Source organism: Hyla sarda, chromosome 5 (genome assembly GCF_029499605.1).
Source record: "Hyla sarda isolate aHylSar1 chromosome 5, aHylSar1.hap1, whole genome shotgun sequence".
Lineage (NCBI taxonomy): Eukaryota > Metazoa > Chordata > Amphibia > Anura > Hylidae > Hyla > Hyla sarda.
In genome coordinates, this window is record NC_079193.1 from 113,287,404 (window position 1) to 113,300,849 (window position 13,446).

General features: G+C 42.6%; 1 long non-coding RNA gene across 1 annotated transcript in view; it reads right to left on the minus strand.

The window, feature by feature from the left end:
• The window catches only part of LOC130273399 (uncharacterized), a 76,431-nt gene that overhangs the window by 25,090 nt on the left and 37,895 nt on the right, over positions 1 to 13,446 (minus strand). The window contains exon 3 of the long non-coding RNA XR_008843981.1: positions 6,062 to 6,196. This is a non-coding gene — a long non-coding RNA (uncharacterized LOC130273399). The remainder of the gene's footprint in view (positions 1 to 6,061; positions 6,197 to 13,446) is intronic.

The window sequence follows — 13,446 nt, forward strand, 5'->3', positions numbered from 1 at the left end:
ATATTTAATCTCCTATAATAGCATTAAGATGATGATTTATCTTAAATGAATGCACCATTTGTGTGATACTATCATTGAAAAGCATGATTTTTTTTTAAGCAGCATTCATATCATATGTTGTTTTTGTAACTGCGGGCAGAAAATGTGGAATGTAATGACAAATAGCTGCATATCTTAAACCAAATCTAGCAGGAATAATGACAGTAGAATGAGTGAAATTCTGTTTTACAAAGAGAACAATCTGCCATTTCAGAATTTGACAATCTGCAGTCTGACTAATGCTTGACACAATAAAAATTCACTGGTCTGCTTCATATTCACAGCTTAATTTACAGACCTCTGGTTATAGAAAGTAGCAGAGCTGAGTCGGTACAGAATAAATTGGCTAGTCATTTGGTGTGTGTCATATCAATTATTGAGCCACAAAGCAACTGCTATTCCAGTTACAAGCATTTCTGAGCGGATCCGCCAAAAGTGGATGGGCAGTGGTCGGGCTGGTGTGGGGGTCTGTAACCTAGACAACAAGCTGTCAACCATGTGGAATAATTATACCTTGTATAAAGCAGGATGATATCCTTGTGCTAGGCCAAAGCTCCTTACCCAAATAATCCTTATTAGTAGCTACAAAATAGTAGCTACACCTATAGATCATCCCTTTGGGTGACCCAAAGGGGTAATCTATAGGTATGTATTACGTAATTTAACCCTCCGTATACTGGTCTAACAACTAAAAATATTTGGGCTTCCTTTTTTGCATCAAAGTGTGCAGCATGTAATGTTGTTGTATGGTTGATGGTAAAGGATTAAAGCAAACCTTTTAGATCCTTGGTGCTTTACACACTGGCCACAGGAACTGACAGGTGAGAAAAACAATGCTCTTGTGGTCAGACAAAAAATAACTATTACTATGCATATGCCTACTATTCAGTCACAAGAGAGGGAGTGAGGTGGCTTCCAGTCACGCTTGCCATACCCTACTCCTTCCGTTCAGGCTTGATTGACACTTTCTGGGTGGGAGAGGTGAGTGTGACTGGAAACACACAAGAACACTGTTCTCACCTGTCAATCAATGGGCCAGAGTTTAAAGGGGTATTTCAGGAAAAAACTTTTTTTTTTTTTATTATATATATATCAACTGGTTCCAGAAAGTTAAACAGATTTGTAAATTACTTCTATTAAAAAATCTTAATCCTTTCAGTACTTATGAAGTTGAATTGTTCTTTTCTGTCTAAGTGCTCTCTGATGACATGTGTCTCGGGAGCTGTCCAGAGTAGAAGCAAATTCCCATAGGAACTGCACGGAGCAGAATAGGTTTGCTATGGGAATTTGCTGGACAGCTCCCGAGACACGTGTCATCAGTGAGCACTTAGACAGAAAATAACTCAACTTCAGCAGTTGATAATTATTGGAAAGATTAAGCTTTTTTTATAGAAGTAATTTACAAATCTGTTTAACTTTCTGGAGCCAGTTGATCTAAAAAAAAAAAAAAAAAGTTTTTTCCTGGAATACCCCTTTAAATCACCAGAAACCCAACCGGTTCTCTTTATGCCATTTTCACATTATGGAATTTCCTAGCAGAATTCAGTGGAAAAATCAGCTTGGAAAGTCCATGTATTGTTTTAATGTATTTCTGCTGCACCGTGCACACAGGGAATGTCCATGGTAAAAATATCCAGATTCCAGCCTCTGCAGGAAGAACTGACATGTCAATTCTTTCTGCAGAATCTGCTCAGAAATGCATTGGCATCAATAGAGACATTGCATTTCTGAGTAGTTCTATTGCTGTCCTGCTAGCGCACGCTGTTTGCGGAATGCCCACTGGAAATTTTCCAGGAGGACATTTTGCAAAAAAATCTGCTTTGTAAACATGGCCTTTTGGGATTATGCATGAATAGTAAAACAGAGCTAATTTCTTCCAAAAACAGCATAATACCTGTCCTCAGGCTGTGTGCGGTATTACAACTATGCTCCATTTACTTCAATGAAACTGAGCTGCAATACCACACATAACCTGAGGACAGGTGTGGTACTGGTTTTTTTTTAAGCAATCAGCTCGGTTTTTCCAATCCTTGATAACCCCTTTTAACCCCTTCAGGACGGAGCCCATTTTGGCCTTAAGGACCGGAGCGTTTTTTGCACATCTGACCACTGTCACTTTAAACATTAATTACTCTGGAATGCTTTTAGTTATCATTCTGATTCCGAGATTGTTTTTTCGTGACACATTCTACTTTAACATAGTGGTAAATTTTTGTCGATACTTGCATCATTTCTTGGTGAAAAATCCGTAAATTTGATGAAAAATTTGAAAATTTTGCATTTTTCTAACTTTGAAGCTCTCTGCTTGTAAGGAAAATGGATATTACGAATACATTTTTTTTGGTTCACATATACAATATGTCTAATTTATGTTTGCATCATAAAATTGACGTGTTTTTACTTTTGGAAGGCACCAGAGGGCTTCAACGGTCAGCAGCAATTTTCCGATTTTTCACAAAATTTTCAAACTCAGTATTTTTCAGGGACCAGTTCAGGTTTGAAGTGGATTTGAAGGGTCTTCATATTAGAAATACCCCATAAATGACCCCATTATAAAAACTACACCCCCAAAAGTATTCAAAATGACATTCAGTCAGCGTTTTAACCCTTTAGGTGTTTCACAGGAATAGAAGCAAAGTGAAGGAGAAAATTCACAATCTTCATTTTTTACACTCACATGTTCTTGCAGACCCAATTTTTGAATTTTTACAAGGGGTAAAAGGACAACATTTTTACTTGTATTTGTAGCCCAATTTCTCTTGAGTAAGGACATACCTCATATGTCTATGTAAAGTGTTCGGCGGGCGCAGTAGAGGGCTCAGAAGGGAAGGAGCGACAAGGGGATTTTGGAGAGTACGTTTTTCTGAAATGGTTTTTGGGGGGCATGTTACCTTTAGGAAGCCCTTATGGTGCCAGAACAGCAAAAAAAAACACATGGCATACCATTTTGGAAACTAGACCCCTCGGGGAATGTAACATGGGATAAAGTGAACCTTAATACCCCACAGGTGTTTCACGACTTTTGCAAATGTAAAAAAAAAAAAAAAAATTTTACCTAAAATGCTTGTTTTCCCAAAAATTTTTTATTTTTAAAAAGGGTAATAGCAGAAAATACCCCTAAAAATTTGAAGCCCAATTTCTCCCGATTCAGAAAACACCCCATATGGGGGTGAAAAGTGCTCTGCTGGCGCACTACAGGTCTCGGAAGAGAAGGAGTCACATTTGGCTTTTTGAACGCAAATTTTTCTCTGGGGGCATGCCGCATTTAGGAAGCCCCTATGGTGCCAGGACAGCAAAAAACCCCCCACATAACATACCATTTTGGAAACTAGACCCCTCGGGGAACGTAACAAGGGGTTAAGTGAACCTTTATACCCCACAGGTGTTTCACGACTTTTGCATATGTAAAAAAAAAAATTTTTTTTTTACCTAAAATGCTTGTTTTCCCAAAAATTTTACATTTTTAAAAAGGGTAAAAGCAGAAAATACCCCCCAAAATTTGTAACACAATTTCTCCCGAGTACGGCGATACCCCATATGTGGCCCTAAACTGTTGCCTTGAAATACGACAGGGCTCCAAAGTGAGAGCGCCATGCGCATTTGAGGCCTAAATTAGGGATTGCATAGGGGTGGACATAGGGGTATTCTACGCCAGTGATTCCCAAACAGGGTGTCTCCAGCTGTTGCAAAACTCCCAGCATGCCTGGACAGTCAACGGCTGTCCGACAATACTGGGAGTTGTTTTGCAACAGCTGGAGGCTCCGTTCTGGAAACAGTGGCGTACCAGACGTTTTTCATTTTTATTGGGGAGGGGAGGGGGGCTGTGTAGGGGTATGTGTATACGTAGTGTTTTTTACTTTTTATTTTATTTTTTGTGTTAGTGTAGTGTAGTGTTTTTAGGGTACAGTCACACGGACGGGGGTTCACAGTAGTTTCTCGCTGGCAATTTGAGCTGCAGCAGAAAGTTTGCGGCAGCTCAAACTTGCAGCCAGATACTTACTGTAATCCTCCGCCCATGTGAGTGTACCCTGTACGTTCACATTGGGGGGGACATCCAGCTGTTGCATAATTACAACTCCCAGCATGCCCGCTGGCTGTCGGTGACTGCTGAGAGTTGCAGTTTTGCAACAACTGTAGGCACACTGGTTATGTATCACTGAGTTTGTGACCTAACTCAGTGTTTCACAACCAGTGTGCCTCCAGCTGTTGCAAAACTACAACTCCCAGCATGTACGGTGCATGGTGTACGGTGACTGCTGAGAGTTGTAGTTTGCAACAGCTGGAGGCACACCGGTCGTGAATCACTGAGTTAGGTAAAAAAAAACCTCTGAGTTTCACAACCAGTGTGCCTTCAGCTGTTGCAAAACTACAACTCTCAGCAGTCACCGACAGCCAACGGGCATGCTGGGAGTTGTAGTTATGCAACCAGCAGATGCACCACTACAACTCCCAGCATGCACTTTAGCTGTTTGTGCAAGCTGGGAGTTGTAGTTATACAACAGCTGAAGGTACACTTTTCCATAGAAAGAATGTGCCTCCAGCTGTTGCAAAACCATAAGTCCCAGCATGCCCATAAGGGAATGCTGGGAGTTGTGGTGGTCTGCCTCCTGCTGTTGCATAACTACAGCTCCCAGCATGCCCTTTTTGCATGCTGGGAGCTGTTGCTAAGCAACAGCAGGAGGCTGTCACTCACCTCCAACGATCCAGACGCTGCAGGTCAGTCCCGCCGCCGCAGCTGCTCCTGGGGCCCCGATCCCAACAGGGGCGCCGGGGATCGGGGTCCCCAGCACCCGGGGTGCACGTCCCGCACCCGCTCACGTCCTCCAGAAGAGGGGCGGAGCGGGTGCGGGAGTGACACCCGCAGCAGGCGCCCTGATTGGTCGGCCGGTAATCCGGCCGACGAATCAGGGCGATCGTGAGGTGGCACCAGTGCCACCTCACCCCTTCAGGCTCTGGCTGTTCGGGCCCGTCAGAGACGGCCCCGAACAGCCAGTAATTCCGGGTCACCGGGTCACTGGAGACCCGATTGACCCGGAATCGCCGCAGATCGCTGGACTGAATTGTCCAGCGATCTGCGGCGATCGCCGACATGGGGGGACATAATGACCCCCCTGGGCGATATGCCGGGATGCCTGCTGAACGATTTCAGCAGGCATCCGGCTCCGGTCCCCAACCGGCTAGGGGTGGGGGCCGGAATTCCCACGGGCGTATGGATACGCCCTCGGTCCTTAAGGACTCGGGATGCAGGGCGTATCCATACGCCCTATGTCCTGAAGAGGTTAATATAATTATTACTACATCTTAAAGGGGTAAACCTTTTTTCTTTCAAATCAACTGGTGGCAGAAAGTTAAACATATTTGTAAATTACTTCTATTAAAAAATCTTAATCCTTCCTGTACTTATTAGCTGCTGAATACTACAGAGGAAATTCTTTTCTTTTTGGAATGCTCTCTGATGACCTCACAACCACAGTTCTCTCTGCTGACGTTATTATAATAATAATAACACTTTATTTATTGTTGTCCTTAATGGGATTTGAACCCAGATCTCCAGCACTGCAAGGCAGCAGTGCTAACCACTGAGCCACCATGCTGCCCTTAGCATACATCTGCTATGCATAGTTGCTAAAATGGACTGAGATGTCAGCAGAGAGCACTGTGCTCGTGATGTCATCAGTGTTCCAAAAAGAAAGGAATTTCCTCTGTAGCATTCAGCAGCTAATAAGTACTGGAAGGATTAAGATTATTTTAATAGAAGTAATTTACAACTATGTTTAACTTTCTGCCACCAGTTGATTTAAAAGAAAAAAGGTTTTCACCAGAATACCCCTTTAATGAATATATTACTACATCTTAATGAATATTATCAAGACCTTTTCATATCCCTTATAATGTTTATTTGTAACTGACAATCTCTTTTTTGTATGCATAGGCACGCCGTGGACTGAATATTCTAACCATAGATAATTAGCATTAAAAAACATGTATACAAGCTTCAGTTTTATGGTCGTGAATTACCCACCATTGCTTGCAATTCCCAACTGAGGCTCTATGTCTCCTGTCTGCTGTGTCATCAGGACAAGCGTACGTCAAACCATCTCATTGTTTATGCATTCATTTCCTGCATCCCGCAGAACTCTGGACAGAGCTTCCTGTTCTGGAGAAAATGAGAAAATCACAATCAATGACTGCCCAGGGACACACAAGTCACTAAAAAGGTACAGGCAGTGACGGTTACCACTGCACAATACAGCATGTAATGAATCCAATCTTCCAGCTCCTTTCTTTATGTGGGGGGGGTTAGCTAATAGTAGAGTATAAATGGATTTATTTTCCCAAGAACATTAGTTAATAAAAAGCAAAAACAAACAAACAAACAAACATAAAAACCTTGCCTTTTGGCAATGGCATTTTTATTTCATACATTCCCAGCCAACATAGCAGTATAAGGGCTCGTTTTTGCAAGATGTGTTATATATTATATTGGTACCATTTAATGTTTCATATAATGTATTGGGAATTAAAAAAAAGAAATATATATATATATATATATATATATATATATATATATATATTTATTTGTGGAATGGGAAATAAATTCAATAGTGCTGTTTTTTAGGTTCTATTTTTATGGGGTTCACCATGAGCTAACATTATGCTATGGATAAGCATGGTTATTTTTTGCAGTACAAAATGTATGCAACTTATTAATGTTTTGGTCTATTAAGAGTTGTTAAGGGTTATTTTTGCCTAATGAGCAATAACTTTTATATATGTGCCCTTTTGGGTTAATGTGACTGTTTGATCACATGTTAATCAGTGTTTTCTTGGGAGACCCGGGGACCAATATTTTTTTTAGCACCATTTGGTGATAAACAGTTCGGTGATGAAAAGTTCGGAACAGTCTTTTTTCTTTTTTATATGCAAGATTGACAATTAGGAAACAACTTGTTTTTTACCTATACTTTTAGTATGTGACAGAAGGGGTGCAGATTAACTGCCTAGATTCAGGGGTCACTGCTTGCCATGTCATCTAGGGGGTTAAATGATCAGAATCAGACTTATCTATGATCCCAACCATGCTTAGCAGGTATCAGCTGTAGGTAACCGTTTTCATCTGCTATGTATGGAGTGTGCTCAGCATCTCCGGCCAATCCATACTGCATAAGTACTTTAGATACCAAGTGAGGACAGCTATATTTTACTTCTTTGGGATACTATGTGTAGTGTTAGGTGCGAATATTCATAATTTGAATCTTTAGCGCAAATTTCGCATATTCGCGAATATGGCGAATATAGCGGTATATATTCACAATTAGGAATATTCTGAATTTTTTTTTCCCACAGAACACATCACAGTGATCTCATCCCTCCCTGCTTCCAGCTTGTGGTCTAAAGAAGGCTCCTATACTATTTACTGTATTAGATTGGAGAGCAAATATTCGCGAATATCGTCACTAAAATTAGATAGATAGATAGATAGATAGTGATGATATTCGCGAATATGACATGGCAATATTCAAAATGAAAAATGTCATAGACCCATTATCACTTCTGCATAGACCAAGAATATTAGGAGATAGATAGATGGATAGATAGATAGATAATATAGGTAGATAGTTATCCGCATGCACATACGCGCATGCACATATATGCAAAGCGAAAATAACTGTGAATATATCGAATATGCAAATTTCGGGAATATAGGACAAATATTCGTCCATATATTCGCGAAATATCGCAAATTAAAATATGGCATATGCCGCTCATCACTAGCTGTGTGTACTATACAGGACCCTGAAGAAACTTCTGTCCTCTACATAGACAGTGATTTACAGCTTCCATAGCTCTTTCTTACTTTTATATGTAAGGACCTGCTTTGTCTGTATTAGTTATCTACTTATTTTTCTTTTATCTTGACTTTTTCTATTTTTGGATGACACTTTGGGACTTCAGAACCAATTACCGGATTTCCATAGAGTTATGGTCTCGAAATATAATGGTTTCAACATTCATCCTAGAAACCAATGAATATTGTAACTTGAGGGACCAATGTATATGTACATGAAATGCTTTTAAGGGGTTAAACAGTTTTATAGAGAATATATACATAAAAAATATAATTAAGTAAAATATCAGATCAGTAGGAATGTTTCAACATGCAGTCTACAGACTTTAGCTGAGGGATAGGGGTTTACTGTAGATATGTCCACGTTTACATAAATTCTTCTCCTGAACAATCATGTGTGGTATCCTAGTACAGTTGTGCCAGCTAAGTGATTCATTATTATTATATATATATTATTTTATTTATAATTTATAATATATTATATTATAAGCCATTCACACTATGTATTTTCCTAATGACATTCCGCACCAGAATTCCGGTTGCAAAATATAGTGCAGCAGACTCCTATAGTTGTCCTTAACCCCTAAAAAAAAATTTTTATTCACATATACAATATGTCTACTTTATGTCTGCATCATAAAAGTGACGAGTTTTTACTTTTGGAAGACACCATAGGGCTTCAAAGTTCAGCAGCAATTTTCCAATTTTTCACAAAATTTTCAAACTCACTATTTTTCAGGGACCAGTTCAGGTTTGAAGTGGATTTGAAGGGTCTTCTTATTAGAAATACCCCACAAAAGACCCCATTATAAAAACTGCACCCCCCAAAGTATTCAAAATGACATTCAGTAAGTGTTTTAACCCTTTAGGTGTTTCACAGGAATAGAAGCAAAGTGAAGGAGAAAATTCACAATCTTCATTTTTTACACTCGCATGTTCTTGTAGACCCAATTTTTAAATTTTTACAAGGGGTAAAAGGAGAAAATGTATACTTCTATTTGTAGCCTGATTTCTCTCGAGTAAGCACATACCTCATATGTCTATGTAAATTGTTCGGCGGGCGCAGTAGAGGGCTCAGAAGGGAAAGAGCGATAAGGGGATTTTGGAGAGTACGTTTTTCTGAAATGGTTTTTGGGGGCATGTTGCATTTAGGAAGCCCTTATGGTGCCAGAACAGCAAAAAACCCTCACATGGCATACCATTTTGGAAACTAGACCCCTTGAGGTACGTAACAAGGAATAAAGTGAGCCTTAATACCCCACAGGTGTTTCACGACTTTTGCATATGTAAAAAAAAAATTTTTTTTTTCACTAAAATGTGTGTTTCCCCCCAAATTTCACATTTTTCCAAGGGTTAATAGCAGGAAATACCCCCCAATATTTGTAACCCCATCCCTTCTGAGTATGGCGGTACCCCATAAGTTGACCTGAAGTGCACTATGGGTGAACTACAATGCTCAGAAGAGAAGGAGTCATATTTGGCTTTTTGAGAGCAAATTTTGCTCGGGGGGCATGTCGCATTTAGGAAGCCCCTATGGTGCCAGAACAGCAAAAAATACCCACATGGCATACCATTTTGGAAACTAGACCCCTTGAGGAATGTAATAAGGAATAAAGTGAGCCTTATTACCCCACAGGTGTTTCACGACTTTTGCATATGTAAAAAAAAAATAAAAAATTTCCACTAAAATGTGTGTTTCCCCCCTAATTTCACCTTTTTGCAAGGGTTAATAGCAGAAAATACCCCCCAAAATTTGTAACCCCATCTCTTCTGAGTATGGAGGTACCCCATAAGTTGACCTGAAGTGCACTATGGGCGAACTACAATGCTCAGAAGAGAAGGAGTCATATTTGGCTTTTTGAGAGCAAATTTTGCTCGGGGAGCATGTCGCATTTAGGAAGCCCGTAAGGTGCCAGAACAGCAAAAAAAAACCACACATGGCATACCATTTTGGAAACTAGACCCCTTGAGGAACGTAACAAGGGGTACAGTGAGCATTTGCCCCCCACTGGTGTCTGACAGATCTTTGGAACAGTGGGCTGTACAAGTTTTCATTTTCATGGACCACTGTTCCAAAGATCCGTCAGACACCTGTGGGGGGTAAATTCTCACTGCACCCCTCATTACATTCCGTGAGGGGTGTCGTTTCCGAAATGGGGTCACATGTGTTTTTTTTTTTTTTTTGCGTTTGTCAAAACCGCTGTAACAATCAGCCACCCCTGTGCAAATCACCTCAAATGTACATGGTGCGCTCTCCCTTCTGGGCCTTGTTGTGCGCCCCCAGAGCACTTTGCGCTCACATATGGGGTATCTCTGTAGTCGGGAGAAATTGCGTTACAAATTTTGGGGGGCTTTTTTCCCTTTTACCTCTTGTGAAAATGTAAAGTATAGGGCAACATCAGCATGTTAGTGTAAAAAATAAAACATTTTTACACTAACATTCTGGTGTAGACCCCAACATTTCCTTTTCATGAAGGGTTAAAGAAGAAAAAGCCCCCCAAACCTTGTAACGCAATTTCTCCCGAGTACAGCGATACCCCATATGTCGCCCTAAACTGTTGCCCTGAAATACGACAGTGCTCCAAAGTGAGAGCGCCATGTGCATTTGAGGCCTAAATTAGGGATTTGCATAGGGGTGGACATAGGGGTATTCTACGCCAGTGATTCCCAAACAGGGTGCCTCCAGCTGTTGCAAAACTCCCAGCATGCCTGGACAGTCAACGGCTGTCCGACAATACTGGGAGTTGTTGTTTTTCAACAGCTGGAGGCTCTGCTTTGGAAACAGTGGTGTACCGGACGTTCTTATTGGGGGAGGGGGGCTGTGTAAGGGTATGTGTATATGTAGTGTTTTTAACTTTTTATTTTATTTTGTGTTAGTGTAGTGTAGAGTTTTTAGGGTACAGTCACACGGGCAGGGGGTTACAGCGAGTTTCCCGGCGCAAAATTTGCTGCATCTCAAGATGCGAGAAACCCACTGTAAAAGCCTCGCCCATGTGAATGTACCCTGTACATTCACGGGGGTGGCAGGGCGGGGGGGGGGGGGGGGGGGCTTGCATCAGCTGTTGCAAAACCACAACTCCCAGCATGCATGGTCTGTTAGTGCATGCTGGGAGTCATAGTTTTGCAACAGCTGGAGGCACACAGGTTAGGAAACACTGAGTTAGAAACAGACAATGTTTCCCAACCAGTGTGTCTCCAGTTGTTGCAAAACTACAACTCCCAGCATGCCCAGACAGCTGAAGGGCATGCTGGGAGTTGTAGTTCGGCAACATCTGAAGGGCCAGATGTTGCTGAACTAAAACTCCCAGCATGCCTGGACAGTCAGTGCATACTGGGAGTTGTAGTTTTGCAACAGCTGGAAGAGCACAGATTGGAGACCATTATACAATGGTCTCCAAACTGGGGCCCTCCAGATGTTGCAAAACTACAACTCCCAGCATGCATGGTCTTTTAGTGCATGCTGGGAGTTATAGTTTTGCAACAGCTGGAGGCACACAGGTTAGGAAACACTGAGTTAGAAACAATGTTTCCCAACCAGTGTGTCTCCAGCTGTTGCAAAACTACAACTCCCAGCATGCCCAGACAGCTGAAGGGCATGCTGGGAGTTGTAGTTCGGCAACATCTGAAGGGCCAGATGTTGCTTAACTAAAACTCCCAGCATGCCTGGACAGTCAGTGCATGCTGGGAGTTGTAGTTTTGCAACAGCTGGAAGAGCACAGATTGGAGACCATTATACAATGGTCTCCAAACTGGGGCCCTCCAGATGTTGCAAAACTACAACTCCCAGCATGCCCAGACAGCCAAAGGCTGTCTAGGCATGCTGGGAGTTGTAGTTTTCAGACTCCTAGAAGCAGCAGTGAAGATCTTCACTGCTGCTTCTGAGGACCACATACTCACCTGCCGGTCCCGTCGCTGCTCGTCCACGTGGCCGGTCCTGCCGCTGCTCCTCGGTCCTGCCGCTGCTCCAGGTAAGTCCGCCGGTCCCCACGTGTTCCCCCCGTGTGCCGCAGGTCCCCGCGAGCCCCTGCAGCCTTCGTCCCCCGTTCTGCCCGACTTCCAGGGGCGGGCAGTGCGGGGGATCTGAACTTTCACCCCAGATCACTGTGATTGGTCCACAAGGACCAATCACAGTGATCGCTGACCAGGACCATCAATTGATGGTCCTGGGGGTGAAGCAGAAGTTGTCCCCTGCTGGAAACAGCGGGACTTCTGCCAGTTAACCCGTGCGATGCTGCGCATCGCCGGGTTAACTGCATGTCATTTATAAACGCCGGGATGCGCGAACGCACTGCACAACCCGGCGTTTATATATGACATTCTGCGGGAAGGGGTTAAAGGCACTGTCCTTAAAGCATCACTGTCATGAAAAACAACTTTTGACATGTTAAAAGTGTTAATGGCATCTGGTCTCACTACTGAGACTCATTGTAATTATTAGGTATTAGTCGGGGAGCTGACAGCATATTGGGTCAGTGCCAGCTTGTCTGCCAATGGAAAGGGATGGCTTTGAGGAGGGACCAGGCTCAAACAGCCCTGAGCGACCACGACAAGGATTGGAGGATAAAAGAGGATTTTTTTGACCAACATGAAACGCGTTTCACTGCGCTTGGGCAGCTTCCTCCTATGATGCCTGAGGAAGCTGCGCAAGCGCAGTGAAACGTGTTGCATCTTGGTCAATAAAATCCTCTTTTATCCTCCATACTATGTCATGGTCGGTCAGCGCCGTTTCAGCCGGGTCCCTCCTCGAAGCCATTCCTGTCCATTGCATATACCAGTGACCAGAAAGAAGCAGACAACATACTATTTGTATGCTATCATCATTGTTGTGTATAAAGCTACACAACCACCCAGGGTGAGTAGTCATTCGTTTTTTTACCTCACACTGGGACTTAACAATATTACCCTATGGAGCGCTTGTTTTTCTACTTCTGGAGCTGTCCATTGCATATACCAGTGACCGGAGGGCAGCAGACGACCTACTATTAGTATGCTATCATCATTGTTGTGTATGAAGCTACACAACCACCCAGGGTGAGCAGTCATTTGTTTTTTACCTCACACTGGGACTTAACAATATTACCCTATGGAGCGCTTGTTTTTCTACTTCTAGAGCTTGTCTGTCAAGTCAGGGAGACTTCCCTGGATAGGCCTTTTTGAGTAAGTAAAGTTGAATCTTATATTGCACCATACACCGCGGATAACCTCCCGTGAAGAGCCTTATCCAGTGGTTGCATTAATTTGGACTTTAGAACTACAGAGCTAGAGAACCTTAAGTTCCTGCACACGTATTCTTCCTCCTCCAGCCCTGAGGTTATTCCTCGATCAAGCTTGCCAAGTGCACGACCGTGCTCACCAAAATTGCCGCAATGGGTGTTCGGAAATGAGCCGAAGCTGATCGAGTACATTCACAGAGTACTTCAACCGTTACCTGGGAAGCCACTCCCACCAATCCCAACTGCAGAAAGGGAAAGGGCCCGTCAAGAAGCCGAGCTGGCCGCATTGATGGAAAAGCTAAAGGCCCGATACAAAGAACTCTATGCTCCCAAGCATGTGCATTT